Source organism: Canis lupus, chromosome 4 (assembly GCF_048164855.1).
Source record: "Canis lupus baileyi chromosome 4, mCanLup2.hap1, whole genome shotgun sequence".
In the NCBI taxonomy this organism is placed as follows: domain Eukaryota; kingdom Metazoa; phylum Chordata; class Mammalia; order Carnivora; family Canidae; genus Canis; species Canis lupus.
The window spans coordinates 80,286,960-80,305,781 of NC_132841.1; the positions used below are offsets into that span (position 1 = coordinate 80,286,960).

The 18,822-nt window shown below is 32.7% G+C and overlaps 1 long non-coding RNA gene across 6 annotated transcripts in view; it reads right to left on the reverse strand.

Moving 5' to 3' along the window:
- LOC140632717 (uncharacterized) overlaps window positions 1-18,822 on the reverse strand; it is a 341,247-nt gene that overhangs the window by 88,675 nt on the left and 233,750 nt on the right. The window contains exons 6-7 of one of the 6 annotated variants that reach the window (XR_012030385.1): window positions 11,257-11,496; window positions 5,733-5,839 (exon numbers count right to left, since the gene is read on the reverse strand). The exons of 2 other annotated variants lie outside the window; for them this stretch is intronic. This is a non-coding gene — a long non-coding RNA (uncharacterized lncRNA). Of the gene's footprint in view, window positions 1-5,732; window positions 5,840-10,118; window positions 11,497-18,822 lie in introns of those variants that run through there. 3 more of the 6 variants (XR_012030383.1, XR_012030381.1, XR_012030382.1) reach the window with 3 other exon arrangements.

Genomic DNA, 18,822 nt, shown 5'->3' on the forward strand with positions numbered 1-18,822 from the left:
TTAAGGACCATCCTGCTAAAAGATAAAAGGGTCAACCAGGAAATTAAGGAAGAATTAAAAAGATTCATGGAAACTAATGAGAATGAAGATACAACCGTTCAAAATCTTTGGGATGCAGCAAAAGCAGTCCTAAGGGGGAAATACATCGCAATACAAGCATCCATTCAAAAACTGGAAAGAACTCAAATACAAAAGCTAACCTTACACATAAAGGAGCTAGAGAAAAAACAGCAAATAGATCCTACACCCAAGAGAAGAAGGGAGTTAATAAAGATTCGAGCAGAACTCAACGAAATCGAGACCAGAAGAACTGTGGAACAGATCAACAGAACCAGGAGTTGGTTCTTTGAAAGAATTAATAAGATAGATAAACCATTAGCCAGCCTTATTAAAAAGAAGAGAGAGAAGACTCAAATTAATAAAATCATGAATGAGAAAGGAGAGATCACTACCAACACCAAGGAAATACAAACGATTTTAAAAACATATTATGAACAGCTATACGCCAATAAATTAGGCAATCTAGAAGAAATGGACACATTCCTGGAAAGCCACAAACTACCAAAACTGGAACAGGAAGAAATAGAAAACCTGAACAGGCCAATAACCAGGGAGGAAATTGAAGCAGTCATCAAAAACCTCCCAAGACACAAGAGTCCAGGGCCAGATGGCTTCCCAGGGGAATTTTATCAAACGTTTAAAGAAGAAACCATACCTATTCTCCTAAAGCTGTTTGGAAAGATAGAAAGATATAGAGTACTTCCAAATTCGTTCTATGAGGCCAGCATCACCTTAATTCCAAAACCAGACAAAGACCCCACCAAAAAGGATAATTACAGGCCAATATCCCTGATGAACATGGATGCAAAAATTCTTAACAAGATACTGGCCAATAGGATCCAACAGTACATTAAGAAAATTATTCACCATGACCAAGTAGGATTTATCCCTGGGACACAAGGCTGGTTCAACACCCGTAAAACAATCAATGTGATTCATCATATCAGCAAGAGAAAAACCAAGAACCATATGATCCTCTCATTGGATGCAGAGAAAGCATTTGACAAAATACAGCATCCATTTCTGATCAAAACTCTTCAGAGTGTAGGGATAGAGGGAACATTCCTCGACATCTTAAAAGCCATCTATGAAAAGCCCACAGCAAATATCATTCTCAATGGGGAAGCACTGGGAGCCTTTCCCCTAAGATCAGGAACAAGACAGGGATGTCCACTCTCACCACTGCTGTTCAACATAGTACTGGAAGTCCTAGCCTCAGCAATCAGACAACAAAAAGACATTAAAGGCATTCAAATTGGCAAAGAAGAAGTCAAACTCTCCCTCTTCGCCGATGACATGATACTCTACATAGAAAACCCAAAAGTCTCCACCCCAAGATTGCTAGAACTCATACAGCAATTCGGTAGCGTGGCAGGATACAAAATCAATGCCCAGAAGTCAGTGGCATTTCTATACACTAACAATGAGACTGAAGAAAGAGAAATTAAGGAGTCAATCCCATTTACAATTGCACCCAAAAGCATAAGATACCTAGGAATAAACCTCACCAAAAATGTAAAGGATCTATACCCTCGAAACTATAGAACACTTCTGAAAGAAATTGAGGAAGACCAAAGAGATGGAAAAATATTCCATGCTCATGGATTGGCAGAATTAATATTGTGAAAATGTCAATGTTACACAGGGCAATATACACGTTTAATGCAATCCCTATCAAAATACCATGGACTTTCTTCAGAGAGTTAGAACAAATTATTTTAAGATTTGTGTGGAATCAGAAAAGACCCCGAATAGCCAGGGGAATTTTTAAAAAGAAAACCATATCTGGGGGCATCACAATGCCAGATTTCAGGTTGTACTACAAAGCTGTGGTCATCAAGACAGTGTGGTACTGGCACAAAAACAGACCCATAGATCAGTGGAACAGAATAGAGAACCCAGAAGTGGACCCTGAACTTTATGGTCAACTAATATTCGATAAAGGAGGAAAGACTATCCATTGGAAGAAAGACAGTCTCTTCAATAAATGCTGCTGGGAAAATTGGACATCCACATGCAGAAGAATGAAACTAGACCACTCTCTTGCACCATACACAAAGATAAACTCAAAATGGATGAAAGATCTAAATGTGAGACAAGATTCCCTCAAAATCCTAGAGGAGAACACAGGCAACACCCTTTTTGAACTCGGCCACAGTAACTTCTTGCAAGATACATCCACGAAGGCAAAAGAAACAAAAGCAAAAATGAACTATTGGGACTTCATCAAGATAAGAAGCTTTTGCACAGCAAAGAATACAGTCAACAAAACTAAAAGACAACCCACAGAATGGGAGAAGATATTTGCAAATGACATATCAGATAAAGGGCTAGTTTCCAAGATCTATAAAGAACTTATTAAACTCAACACCAAAGAAACAAACAATCCAATCATGAAATGGGCAAAAGACACGAACAGAAATCTCACAGAGGAAGACATAGACATGGCCAACATGCATATGAGAAAATGCTCCGCATCACTTGCCATCAGGGAAATACAAATCAAAACCACAATGAGATACCACCTCACCCCTTGAGAATGGGGAAAATTAACAAGGCAGGAAACAACAAATGTTGGAGAGGATGCGGAGTAAAGGGAACCCTCTTACACTGTTGGTGGGAATGTGAACTGGTGCAGCCACTCTGGAAAACTGTGTGGAGGTTCCTCAAAGAGTTAAAAATAGACCTGCCCTACGACCCAGCAATTGCACTGTTGGGGATTTACCCCAAAGATACAGATGCAATGAAATGCCGGGACACCTGCACCCCGATGTTTATAGCAGCAATGGCCACGATAGCCAAACTGTGGAAGGAGCCTCAGTGTCCAACGAAAGATGAATGGATAAAGAAGATGTGGTTTATGTATACAATGGAATATTACTCAGCTATTAGAAATGACAAATACCCACCATTTGCTTCAACGTGGATGGAACTGGAGGGTATTATGCTGAGTGAAGTAAGTCAGTCGGAGAAGGACAAACATTATATGTTCTCATTCATTTGGGGAATATAAATAATAGTGAAAGGGAATATAAGGGAAGGGGGAAGAAATGTGTGGGAAATATCAGAAAGGGAGACAGAACGTAAAGACTGCTAACTCTGGGAAACGAAGTAGGGGTGGTGGAAGGGGAGGAGGGCGGGGGGTGGGAGTGAATGGGAGACGGGCACTGGGGGTTATTCTGTATGTTAGTAAATTGAACACCAATAAAAAATAATAAAAAAATAAATAAAAATGTGGAACATATGAATAAACATAAAATGCACTCTGAAATCACAAAAAAAAAAAAAGAAAAAAAAAAGAAAAATGGATCCTTTTTGAGTTTCTCTGGGAGCGGAATCCATGATGGTTTTCATGTCTCCCATTGTGTTTCATACAATTGAATGAGCATTATCAGTGCTGTGCTTGAGAGGACCCAAATAGGGTTAAGAGAGGTGATTCTGCTTATCTCTTCCTGACTCCACTTTCAGTGATGTCATGATAATAGCTCGATATTCACCATGATGGGATTCCTTAAGTCATGTAATTTGGAAAATATTACAGATCAGAGTTTTTGTTTTTGCTTTCTTGTGAGAGAGTATGTAATTTACTAACACACTACTACTGTTGGTAAATAAAATTATATTGAATAAAGATTTGAATAAATTGTATTTATTTATTCCAGAATGTCTGTTAAAATATTTCGCTTTCAAAGTCTTTGGACTTTAATAGAATCTAGAAAAATACAGATGGTTTTGGGATTAATTTGAGGTGACCAATACATTTCATGAATTATAAATGGTTCCTATTCTAAAATTTCACATTTCTATATATGTAATAACTCGGCATATCACAGTTCCATAAACTTCATGAATAAGTGATATAAGCCATTTATTCTTTAGTATTACTAAAACTAAAATGGATTTTTCAATGTTTGGAAATCCATTCTAGCTTGTAGAATGCTCATTTTACATCTCAGAAATGCACTTCACAGAAAGTGCAACTCTAGGTTAACAACAAAATATCCCCAGCACAATTTTTATTATTTACTAGGTGTGTTTCAAAATATGGCATAAAACTCATGCATTGTGCTTTATGTCTTTTTTTTTTAATAGAGAGGATTTTTTCTCCTGAGAAAACAAATCTGCATAGCCATATTTTAATACTTTTACTATTAATGCATTCTAATTTTTGAAATACTTCCATAGGCAAATATTACTAAAGGGTCTCAATTATATGTTTATGTACTACTGTCAGAACCAAAGTAAGTAATCTTCTTTTAGGTAGTAAAATATTCTCTAGTATCTAGCTATAATTGATAACCCCATTTTGGAATATGAGAGCAAATTATATGCCTTTCTAATCTAATATGAAGAAGAAAATGTTTATATTTTCATATGTCAATACACGAAACAGAATTCTTAAATGTTTTGATAAAATGTCTTTTTAGATTCATCTGTCAGGAATAAATAAAAGATTGACATATTTCCAATTCCAATCTAAATTTCTGAAATCCTTCATTTTAATAATGCATTACTGAGTATGGAAGTGTTGAATCTCTATATTGTACACCTGAAACTATTGTAACACTGTATGCTAACTATACTGGCATTTTAAAAAAGTTGAAGTGATGCATTATTGAATAATTGTTAAAAGTATGAACTTAGACTCTGCCGCTTACTTCTTCTGACTTAAGTTCCCCATCTACACTATCCTCAATAGTAACATGAGAATAATCTTAGCACAAAACTCATGAAAGAACCTAATGAAGATTAAATGAGAAAATAAATATAAGATTATATACAAGATAACTTAGAACAATATCTGGCACATTAATTAGTGGGCACCAAAGTTTTTAGATTTTTTCTTCCCATTCCTTATTTAATTTCACTTATTCATTCTTTCAAGACATGCTAAAGTGACAGCTCTGTGATAATCCATGTCATGGAAATTGGTATCGATGAGGAAAAATTTAATAAAGATTTAGAAGAATTTTAATTGTTAGAAAAGAGAAACGCAGCTGAGCATTATTAAGCAGCTAAATTGCATTCATACATGTTATTGTTAGTACTTTGTGCCATTAAGTTCTTTATGCTTTGTATTTGCTAAATAGTTTATTTCCATTTTGAAGCACTTACCCCAGCCACACATTGCCACCTCTCCTCTCTGACTCTTCAATAGGTTTATAAGTCAATACTCCCAAAGAGATCTCCTACTATTAAAATTAATAATGACAAACACTCTGCAAGACAGATAAGTTCAGGGAACTTGCCACAAATAGGCTTCAAGTTTTGTTTTAAAACCACTATTAAATAAAATAAGATTCATTTTGGTTTTAGTTAATTATTATTTTTTTCTCTATTTTAAATTTATAAGAGTAAATTAAAAATAATTGTGGCTTTCAAAATGAGGAGTAGTTTATCTTTGACTCACTTAAAAAATGGAAAAAATCAGCAGTTTTGCATTACTTTAAGTTACCTATAATTTAAATTCCGTTTTTCAATTCCCTTTGGTATGGAGTATTATGTGACTGAGACACTGCAGTGACAAATGGAAGGGTATAACGAAAGAACAGGAAATAAAAATTAAAATCATGAAAATAAAATTGATGATGGTAATCAGCTCACTGAAAATTATCTAAAGAAACAAATTTCACCCTCCATTAGCTTTAGTACATACCGAGAGAGGAGATACAGGATGTCATTTCTTTCTCCTTTAGAGGCTGTATTCCAGGAACATTATTTGTTAGTTTACAGGACTTTCATGCAGTAGCACATTTTACCCACTAACTTCTGTAAAGAGCTAAACAACAAGAAGTTCAGAATATCCAGTTATAATAATAAACATGATAAGTAAGATTAGAGAAAAGAATGAAGAGGAGTCAGAGATGTTTGCCTCTGCTCTGCCAAGCCAGCTTGTTGATCAGATGTTGAAAGGAACTTACTATAATTAAATCAATGGTGTGAACAAAGTCATTTGTGTAATTCTGCGTTAATAATTTAACCAATTGGAATTAAATCCATTTGAGTTTGATATTTGAAGACTACTTTATAGAAAATATGAAGATATTTTAAGGAAATTAGTGTGTAAGTTTAGTTGTTAAATATTTTATTATTTGGATACCTAAAACTTTGCCACCACAGCATTTGAGGGTCCATAGAGTAGTTGACATATGAACATTATTACTATATCACATTGCTCAGAAAAGATAAAAGGATTCCTTTGGTAAATATAATGAATTAGTCCCAACGTTTTATTTAAATGTTGAAAGTTAAAAAGCATTTTTTTGGTTAGAAGCAGTAATTTTCACTCCTCTGGAAATCTGTTAACTCACACTATTACACTTATTTTCATCAAACATTTTTCGCAGTGATTAAAATGTCATTATTAAATTAATCCAGGCTTTCAGTTGAAGAGTGTATATAGCATTATTGCATAGGCAATTCCTAGATAACTGAGACTGTTCAGGATGTCTGGTGAACACTGAAGCTTTTGGTTAAGAAAAGCAAATCAGAAATATAGAACCAAAATATGTATATTTATATATGCACATAAATATACATATACATATACATATACATATATAAACATACTTATATGTTTTCCTCTGAAAAACAAAAGCTATACAACGCAAAATATAATTGATTCTTAAAAACTCTAAGGCAAGGAACATCGACTATGCAAAAGTGCTCCAAAGAAAAGCAATGCATTTAACATGATTTTCAACAGAGAAGGATAGATTTCACAAGCTTTACAGTAGTATATTCATTGTGAAATGAATCTTTCTTTACCTGAAAGAAAATATCTGGAGATTCAAATTTTAGATTTGTTATATTTGAGTTCTTCTAAAGATACTTTGACTGTAGAGATTCTTGTGGAATATTTTGCACTTACTTGTCTTCTTATGTAGGTCCTTTTTAACTGAAGACTAAGGACCTGATCTGTGAAAGGAGAAATATCTCTACCAATCTTTGCAGGTTTTTTTTCATTGAGATTATCATATAATTGTGCCTGTTAGAAACTGTGCTCCAATGTTTTCCAGCTATCAGCAAACTCACCTAGAGAGGAAACTGTTTAACAATAGTTTTTGTGTTTCTCTTTTCTTTTCGTTTCTTTTCTTTTCTGTTTTCATTTCTTTTCTTTTCTCTTTGTGTTCAACAGTTGAAATTTAGAACCTAGCTACACTATCTTTCTTGGATCTGGGAATCTGTTATATATTCCTAGTAGTCCTATCATAGAGCTACTTAATTTTGAAAGTTGAGAATTTGTCTTATAAAGTTATGCTGGAGGAGGGGAAGATAGAATTCCATGAGAATCATACTTTTATCTAAGATCATGTTCCACAAGGAAAAAGAAATTTGATTTTGACTGTATATATATTACCTTTATTTATTATATTTATTTTTTTACCTTTATATATCAGATATTGATTTGCTTTAAAACTTAATTAGAAAATATATGTATTTTAGCTAATAATCTATAGAAAATAAAATATTTCATAACACATATCAAATTCGATGCTGAATTTTCTGGTAAAATTAATAATAAGACTTCTTCATTTTAAGAAGACTGGAAACTCTTGGCTTATTTTAGGTAAAAGGAAACTAGTTTTCAAAGAAAGAAATTATAGGTCATTCATTTTCATGAGAAAATATGTGATATATTTTAGATTTTAGTTTATTTCCCCAGCAGGCACAATTACTACATTATCAAGACATCAAGAAGGCAATTAAAATTGTATAACAACATCGGAGAAAAATAAAAGATTAAAAATATAACTACTTAGTAATTAACTATGAGACTAATAATACTAAAATTCAGTTTTACTTTTCTTTTAACATAGGAACTTGACATCCAAACAAATTAGGAAATTCAGCTTTGTGTCTTTAGTAATGATGAATTTAAATATTATCCATCAGTGATTATTACTTCATTTATGAGGAAACTTAAAATGAATTTGAACTAAGTTTTTTTCTAGAAAAAGTAATGAATCTACAGATAAAACACATTCTCCTCAACTCCTTTTTAAGTAAGGAAAGTGAGTGAACACATAGCAAGAAGTCCAGAAAATTTTGACTTTATTTCTAAATAATAATTCCAGGCTCAGTTACTTTAATGTTATCATGTCAAAATTATATATTTTTCGGATACTTTCAAAGATATTAGGCATAAAAAATACAACAGGATTCTTGTTTTTGTTAATGCAAAAAAGAATTCATGTCCTATGAATTTGGAGAAAGGGTTAGAGGCCTTGTATTTTTTGACTTCTGCATCTTGAAGTTGTGTAGCCCCATGATCTTGTAAAAAAGTTAACCTTTCTGAGTATTTATAACTTGATTTTAAAATGAAAATGTCTCCCTCACAGAAGTCATATGGAGAAATAAAGATGATAATATTAAGTGCTTTTGTAACCTATAAAGGTTCTATGTATAAGTTAGTATTCCTATATACAAAAAGGTCTCATTCCACATCTAAAAATAAAGTCCTTTTCAGTGATATTTTAGTATGTTTATTCATAAAAGCTTTTAAAATATAATAAAAAATGACACACTAAAATTATAGCTGAAAGGCTTATATGATGTTACATGATTGATTTTATATTTGTTCTATAAACACAACATCTTGAAGCTGTTCCAAATAATTATTACTTTTACTATAAACAAAAGGGATGGACTAAGGATTCTAAGTGGCAGATGAGATTATTATGGTTGTGATGATTATTAATTCATTATATGGAAATTTTAGAAGGAATATAATTAAAACTCTATATGATCTTTTTTCATGTTGCTAGTGACTATAAGAAGTTTAGCAAAAAAAAAAAAAAAAAGGAAGTTTAGCAGACTCCTTGATATCACCTAACATCTGAATCTCTGAAGACTACCTTCTAGCTTTCTCCACTATAAATTTAAGATGGGAATGCTTGAATAGCCTTTCTGAAATGGCACTGTAAGAATGAAATCAGATAATGTGTCTATGTTCAATTTTGTACAAGTGTAGTGAATCATTATTTTCATTATTCTCATTTTAAATGATCAGAAATAACATCTGGGATATCTAGTGATTTCTTGAGATACCCATTAGGTTGACTAATTTTAGGAGATTTTTAAAGTTTCTTTTTTCCATAATGAATCAGTTCTTCCTTTTATTTTTTTTTTGTATTTAAATAACTATTTTTAGCTTTATTAACTACTTCACACATTTCCTTCAGCTGCTATTTTTAACCACTTGAGTTAAATATTTCACTTATTAATTTTTCATTTTTTATTTTATGACACTTAAATACTGCATGCCATTTATTTTGTCTGATTTATGCTTTAGCAATATCCTACTTTTTAAAGAAAAATTTATCTATTTATTCATGAGAAACACAGAGAGAGAGACGCAGAGACAGGCAGAGGGAGAAGCTGGATCCATGCAGGGAGCCCAATGTGGGACTCGATCCCAGGACCCTGGGATCATGCCCTGAGCGGAAGGTAGACACTCAACTGCTGAGCCACCCAACTGTCCCTCCTACATTTTTTAATAAGTTAGAATTTCAATTTTGTAAACTTATGGTTATTTAACCATACTTTTAAGAGATTAGTTATTAAACGGACAAGTCATTGCATTATCTTGTAGAAGTATTTGTGGATAAATATAAGGCTGGGATCATAGTTTTATTATTACTTTCCAATCTTATGTTGAGAAAACAAAGTTTGTACAAGTTCTACTATGAAGTCCATTGTATTCTTCTATTTGCCCAAATAAAAAATCATTTTTATGTTGGTTTCGTAGACATGAGAAAAACATGTACTAACTCAGTGAACTTTCAACTATTTATTTATTTATTTATTTATTTATTTATTTATTTATTTATTTATGATAGTCACAGAGAGAGAGGCAGAGACACAGGCAGAGGGAGAAGCAGGCTCCATGCACCGGGAGCCCGATGTGGGATTGGATCCCTGGTCTCCAGGATCGCGCCCTGGGCCAAAGGCAGGCGCCAAACCGCTGCGCCACCCAGGGATCCCGAACTTTCAACTTTTGATTGCAATCCACATTAAGAAATTTTATGTTAAAAATTTTTGCAAAAGCACATACACACAGGTAAATGCAGTAAACGTGGAACAACAGTTTGATGAAAATCTGCTTATTTTATTTTGTTCTATTCCATTTTGTTTATTTTTTAACAGCTAGTTGTAACATCAGTATAACTTTCTGATCTATGGTTTGAGAAGTATTGTTTCAAATTTGCCAGTATTTTCTTTTGTTAAGAAAAAAAATGTGGTTTTTGGTATGTTTATTGAACATTACAAAGATCTATTGATTCCCAGTGTAGTAAGTAATCCCTGCATTATCAGCTAAAATTTTTCTACTCTGTATTAACATTTGTGACTCAGACCACACTTTCTAAAAATAGTTTGACTTGATGAGAACTTAAAAACTATCACTTTTATTAGACATTTTAATCACAAATTAATTCTTAAAGCCAAATGGATCTTAGACGTTTGCTTATACCTTCTCCACCCTATCAATGAGCTTTCTTTTTGCATATCTACTTAAAGGAAACTACATGTTAATGAAGTTCATCAGTCTGTGGAATTAATTTGCACACTTCTTTTCAACTATTTTAAATTGTCATTCTTTTTCCTCCAATGTTTTATTTTAGGCCCTGTCAGTCATTACTCAGTAAACTTGTATTCTACTTGACCATTGAAAATAGACTGATAATTAAGTATGGATGAAAGAGTGGATGAGAGGAAAATCTATTTAAATATTTTATTATAGTATATCAAACAGATAATGGTAAGGCATAAAAATAGTGTATCAATTTAGCCTAGGACACCAAATATATATGCAGTTGTTTGCAAATCATAAAGATTTATAAGTAGCTTTATAAAACCTTATATCTAATTCTAAACTTTAAAAAGGAAACTCTGGGGACGCCTGGGTGGTCAGCGGTTGAGCACCTGCCTTCGGCCCAGGGCATGATCCTGGAGTCCTGGGATCGAGTCCCCCATCGGCTCCCTGCAGGGAGCTTGCTTCTCCCTCTGCCTGTGTCTCTGCCTCTCTCTCTGTGTCTCTCATGAATAAATAAATACATCTTTAAAAAAATAAAATTAAAATTAAAATGCATAAAAAGGAAACTTTGTATCTCAAATCCTTTACACCTTTCATTATTTATGTTTATTACAAAAGAACTTTTAAAAAGAGTAATTTTGACAAAAAATCTCACTCACCTCTAAAACAAGAGTGTGTGAGTTATCTATTGTGTATCTCATCACTCCAAAATTGAAAGCAGTACTTAATTTGTTCACAGTCCTATGAGGCAGATTCGTTGTCTATTCAGTGCTCAATTCAAAGCCTTCTGCTGGCCTTGGCCTGGAACTCCGTGAAGTCGCCTTCTTCTTGTGGTGTGATATCATGTAAGACGCCCTCATTCATATGTCTAGTGTTTAATGGTGACTTCTTTCCTCTAGCTTTATTGCCAAATAATCAACATAAAACACCGTGTAAGTTTAAAGTGTACGATATGTTGATTTGATACACTTATGTATTACAAAATGATTAACACATTGAGTTAGCAACATTCCTATCACATCATACAATTATCATTTCTTTTTTTTTGTGGTGAGAATATTTAAAATTAACTCTCTTAACAACTTTCAAGTATATAATACATTACTATTAGCTATAATCAAAATGCTATGCATTAGATCCCCAGAACTTACTCATCTTCTAACTGGAAGCTTGTACTCTTTGATCAACTTCTCCCCATTTCCACACTGCCCCAGTTCCTGGTAACCATCATTCTATTCTGTTTCTAGGAGTTTGGCTTTTTGTAATTCCACATATAAATGATACCATATAATATTTGTCTTTCTCTGACATTTCACTTAGCATAATGTCTTTAAGTGCATCTATGTTATCACTAATGGAAGGATTATCTTATTTCTCATAACTGAATACCAGTCCATTATAAATATATATATGCTTTATTACTGAGCCTCTTGCTGCATGTGGTCTTTCATCCTCACAGAGACTACACGGAACTCATTTTCATAGCTCTTTCAAGGGCTATGGGACAAGTGGATGAGAGCCAAAGAAGCAAGATCTCTCAAGGATTATTTTTAAAAGTCCTATGACATCAATCTTATGGCATTCTGCTGATAAAAAGCAAGACAAAAGGTAAACTACAATTCAAGGTAGTTGAGAAATAAAACTTTTTTCTAGATAGTAAGAATATCAAAGTCATATTTCAAAGGGTATACATAGAATGGTAGGACGAATTTGTGGACATTTGTGTAATATATCAATAATATATCTCAAACTTTAATAAATATCAGGATACCCTTTAAATAGGAAATACAATTTTTATGTACCTATGTTGACATGATTTTTAAAAAATCATTAAATTACATATCTACTAACATAACTTGTTCTTAAAAATCCTGTCTTAATTTTCATTCAAAAATCAGTTTATAAATTATATGAAAGAAAATGAAACTTACTAAATCTAATTCAATATATTTTAATATTATAAGTCAATTTTCTTGTTTGGCTCAATTCTCTACTCTGGGTTTAATAGAAAAAATATGCATTTGTATTTTCTATATTTAGTTGTTGATTGGATTTTATTTTGAGGGTGATGAACCATAACATTAATCAACATTATCATTGCAGAATAATAAATGCGCCCACTATTAAAAGCTATACGATGCTCATGAATTAGAAGAATGAATACTGTCAAACTATTCATACTCCACAAAACAATCTACAGAGTCAATAGTCAATGCAATCTCTATCAAAATACCAATAGTATTTTCAACAGAACTAGCAAAAATTATTCTAAAACTTTCATGGAACCACAAAGACCCCAAATAGCCAACCAATTTTGAGAAAAACAGAGCTGTAGAAATCACAATCTAAGATTTCAAGATATACTGCAAAGCTATAGTAATCAAGACAGTATGTTAGTGGCACTAAAACTGATATACATAGGTCAAGGGAATAATATAGAGAGCCCAGAAATAACTGCACATTTACACAGTCAATCTCTGACAAAGGAGGCAAGAATTTAAATGGGGAAAAGACAGTCTTCCATATATGATTTTGGGAAAACTAGACAGCAAAAGAATGAAACTGGACCACTTTCTTATTCCAGACACAAAAATAAACTCAATGGATTAAAGACCTAAATATGAGACCTGCAAGCATAAATCTCTTTAAAGAAAACATAGGCAGCAATCTCTTTGACATTGGCCTGAGTAACATTTTTCTAGATATGTTTCCTGGGGCAATGAAAACAAAAGCAAAAATTAACTATTGGAACTATGCCAAAATAAAAAGCTCTTGCCCAGTGAAGGAAACCATTGACAAAACAAAAAGGCAACCTAGTGAATAGAAGATATTTGTAAATGATATTTGATAAAAGGTTAATAGCCAAAGTATATAAAGAATGTGTACAGCTCAACACACACACACACACACACACACACATACACAAACACACACACAAATAATCTGAATAAAAATAGGCAGAGGGCCTAAATAGACATTTTTAATGAAGACATACGAATGGCCAACAGACACACGAAAAGATGGTCTTCATTACTAATCATCAGGGAAATGCAAATCAAAACCACAGTATCAACTTACACCTGTGTAATGGTGAATGGCTACAATTAAACAACAAATGTTTGTAAGGATGTGGAGAAAAGGGTTTACAGTAAAGCATTAATTTAGTGGGAGCTTTTTGTTCTCTAATACTGCACATCCAAAAAAAGGACATACTCTTGACATGACTTCTGGGAGATACTCTATAAAACATTGGTATTTTCTGCATGATAAGAACACTTTTGAAGTGTGTCTGTATACTTACGTATGTAGGGCATTTGGCTATGACAGAAAATTTGCAGTAACGATGTGATTAATGATGAATGAATGTTTTTGTTCACCTGTGGTCTTGGCTGTGCTGTATCAGTTAAGCATCTGGACACAGGAGATGGAGAGAGCTGAACACTGAGTAGTTAAGATCAGTCATGTGGGAGCCCCATGCACACATGACCGACTCCAAAAAACAAACAAACAGACAAAACAAAACAAAACAAAACCCTGGCCACCAAGCCTCAGGTGAGCATTCTTGGTGGCAATGCTGGGTCAGTGCTGGCAGAATTAAGTGCTACCTCATGACTCCATGGGGAAAAGGACAACTGAATGCTTACAACTGAGGTCTCCTGAAGCCTTATGCACCTTTTACCTTTGCTGATTTTAAGTTGTATCCTTTCACTGTAACAAACTATAATCATGAATATAACAACTTTTCTGTGTTCTGTTGGCCTTTCTAGTAAATCATTGAACCTGAGTGTGATGATGAGAACCCCTGGCACAAAATGTGTGTTTATATAATATATAACTGACCTGTTATAATAATATATGTTTTCTTTTCTATTAACTTTTTCTTTATTCTTTCCCATGGTCTGTCACCACTCAGTTTTAACCAAAACTATTATTTTACTTTGTGTTTACCTTCAAACTTCTAGATATCCTTATAACCTACTTCATTTGCCAAATTTACATGATCATTGATGGCTTCCAACTGTTATAAAAGAGGCAATTAAGTAAGCTTACTTTATGGTCTCCCTTATATTTCTCTTCTTTTCCCCCTTTGCATCATTTTGATATTGGCTAGAAAACACACACACATACACACACACACACACACATTCTGTTTTGTCACTCTTATACCACACCGGTTTTCATCTTAGCTCTGCAATTAAATGTATCAACACTTACCTCTGGTCTCTTGCTGCAGCTTCACAAGTTATGTTTATTGAGAGATCATTAATCTTGCAAATATTTTCCTCAAGAAGGGTCATGGGAACAATATTTCTTGGTATGTTTTTTTTAATTTATTTTTTTACTGTTTTTGTTTCTTTTTTTCAAGTTTTTATTAAACTCTAGCTAGTTAGCATACAGTGTAATACTAGTTTCAGGAGTAGCATTTAGTGACTCATCACTTCCGTACAACACCCAGTGCTCATCACAGCAAGTGCTCTCCTTAATTCCCATCACAATATGGCTATTTTAAAATATTGAATTTATATTTGAATACAGCTTGTCGTCATAAGATTCTCATTTTCCACTTTTTTCCCACTCAATATCCTGTAGATAATGCTAAGTTTTCATTTGGTTTCATTGTTTTCATAGAAAATTTGATAGCCTAGATTTTTTTTTTTTTTGCCACTTAAAGTAGAAAACTTTACTTGACTCTCCAAAGGATATTTTTTAGATTTGATTTCCATAAACTTTATTAGGATATGCTTAATATGGACACTTGTGTTTGGCTCATGGTGATCTCATTGAATATATATGTCTCATATGCTTAGGATTGGCATCCCCAAAAGGAAAAAAAAATTAACAGAAAGAAATGGGAAATATAATTTGAGGAAACTTTTCTGACACCATTAAATAAGTCAGGATATTCTAAACCTGTACTATTTATGTTAGATTTCTTAGATATGTCTTGTAAAGTTGGCATTTCATGCTAATTTCACTTTTTCTTTTAAACTTTCTTCCTTTTTCATCTTTCTTCTATTGCCTCTTCTTCTACAACCAACACATCTTGTTCGTCGTCTTTTTTTTTTTTCCCCACATATTGTAACCTATTTTTTTGAAAATTTCCATTGATGATATCTGGCTGTATTATGCAAGGGTAAAGCAATGAAGCACTTATTATTGTTTGCATTGCGACAGAGTTATTATTATTATTATTATTTTTGAGACAGAGTTATTTTCTTCAGGCTCAAAGTTTAAGCAGAAGTATACTAGTTTTCTGAAGTAGCATTACTTTTGACAATGGGAATGAAAACTACAGACTCTTTAAGGGATGCTTTTAAATAGATGAACCATAAACCTCTTTAGAATAGTTTCCAATATTACTAATAACAATGAAGCAAAATTTTATTGAGATTAAACTTTGAAACTGTGATAATTTTCTTTTTATTTACGTTTTTATTTACGTTTTTATTTACTCTTTTTATTTACGTTTGACCATTTTTAAAAAGTCATCAATACAATCATTTACCTATATTAATATGTAAAAATATGTTACTCAAACTGAGTTTTTCCAAACTACATTTGAGATATGGTTAAATACAAATGTTAAGTAGTGTTTAAATATTTATCAAAACTTATTAAGAAGCTTATGACTGTTTTCTGCTACATAATGTGATGTATTTGGCTACCTGATACTCCTGTCCTGACACTAACATTAACTGAAATTCTCCTGTGGTTAATAGAGAATTCTGCTGTGGCTTTACCCTGATAAACCTGACTGAAAAATATTTGCATTTTAATCCTATAAAGTGTATTATTGAAATTTGTTTTGACAAAATGAAAACAAAAATGTGAAGAAATAATATACTTTCATTGAAATAAATAAAATTAATTTGCTTACTATGCAAATGATGCATCCATACCAAGTAATTCTGTGATGTGATATACCAGGAACAGAGTTTTTATGGTGTTCCAAATAGGAAAAGGCAGTGATAGAATATGCTCATTGCACAGTAGACGTTCAAATAAAAATGAGCTGAGTGTACCATTTTTACAGAGCCAACAGACTTTGAGCATTATTTCTGTATTTGTACCCATTTGTAATATGATATTCACATACGAGTCTTGATAAATATTTTCTTTGTTGGTACTATTTATGTGGCTTGTCATAGAAAAGCAGTTCTAAGTGACTGAAGCACAACTGGAAGCTTAGTTGTTTATGAATCTAAAAGTTCCAGAAATAGGTCTGATGTCAAACATTCTGGATTATGGTCATAGTGAATGTCATCAAGACATTGTGTTTATACCCTTTAGCTTTGTTTTCTGATGTGTTGGCTTCAGTATCAGGGTGAACTATGCCCACATCGCAGAAAAGATTGCTACTTATTTCACCAGAAATAGACAAATAGTATGATGCCAGTATTTCTATTCAAAATCAACAGTCTGAATCTAATTTGGTCAAGTGATCTACCAGACCATGCCTAAACCAGGATCTTTGTTCCCAGGGAGAAGAATTCTTTTAATGGGCAAACCTAGATATTATGCTCAATGCTGGAATACAATGATAGAATCAGATCAGCTTGAATCAAATGAACAAGAATGAAAACATGTTTAACTAAAGAAAAAAAAAAAGATACTGTAAGAGGAACAAGTGGCACATGCCCAAAGTCAAAATAATATATTCATTACAATATTCCATGAAGAAATGGTCATGGAAAAATATTTTTTCTTTAGTAAAACATTCTGAATATTAAATAGATTGCCTTTCAAGACTTAGGAAATAATTGGTTTTATTAACTTATTTTTAAAAATTATTTTTATTAAAATACACTAAATATATATTAGCTTCAGGTATTCAATATAATAACTCAACAATTCACTGTAAGGGTAGACACCATACAGCATTATTAAAATATTACCGACTACATGTTCCTCGTGCTGTATTTTTTATCCCAGTGACTTATTCATTTTATAAAAGGAAGTTTGTGCCTCTTAATTCACTTCACCTATTTCATGCATTCCCCCCATTGTTTCCTCTCTGGCAGACACCATTTTGTTCTCTGTGTTTATGATTCTGTTTCCAATTTGATCATTTGTTTTGTTTTTTAGATTCCACATAGAAGTGAAATCATGTGATATTTGTCTTTTATCTCACTTCTTTCACGTAGCATAATATACTCCAGGTTCATCCATGTTGTTGCAAATGGCAAGATCTCTATTTGTTATTCTTGTGTATGTGGTAACACACATACATTTTTATTCATTCATCTATCCATCTATCAATGGACCCTTGGGTTGCTTCCATATCTTGGTTACTGTAAATCTCACGCCAATAAACATAGGAATGCATACGTCTTTTCAAATTGGTGATTTTGTTTTCTTTTAGAAAAGTCAGTAGTGAAATTACTGCATTGTATGGTATTTCTATTTTTAATTTTTTGAGGAACTTTCATACTGTTTTCAGTGGTGGTGATAAAATAGTAGTTAGACTTGTGGTGAGGTGAGCAGAGCAAGACATATAGAGAAGGTGAACCACCACGTTGTATATCAGACACTAATGTGATATTGTATGCCAACTATACTGAAATAAAAAGTTATATATGAATAAATAATGAAAAGCCATAAAATATGAAAACTGAATGTAGTATGGTACCCTGGACTGGGTCCCAGAACTGAAAGAGAAAACATATAGAAAAAAGGATGAAATCCAAATAAAATCCACCACTTAGTAGCAATGTAACAGTGTAATTTTATAGTCTTGACAAATGGATCAAGGTAATGTGAGACAATAATGATGGGAACTGATGAAGGCTATATGGGAATTTTATATAATTTCTTTGTAACTTTTCTGTTAAACCTAAAATTATTCTAAAATAAAATTTACTTGAGACGCCTTGGTGTCTCAACAGTTAAGCATCTGCCTTTTGCTCAGGGTGTGATCCTGGAGTCCTGGGATCAAGCTCCACATCAGGCTCCCTGCAGGCTTGCCTGCATCTCTGCCTCTCTCTCTGTGTCTCTCATGAATAAATAAATAAAATCTTTTTTAAAAAAATAAAAATAAAATAAAATTTACTTGAAAAAAGAAAATTAGTGGTCATAAAATTTAAGTTAATTATTTTAAAATTTTGCAGATAACTGATGGATAATGTGATGACTGAATAAAAACATTTTTTAAATAAAAACATTTTTAAAGATAAAAATAACCACCAAATAACTAGTACAAACGGCAAAATCATAACAATGTACTT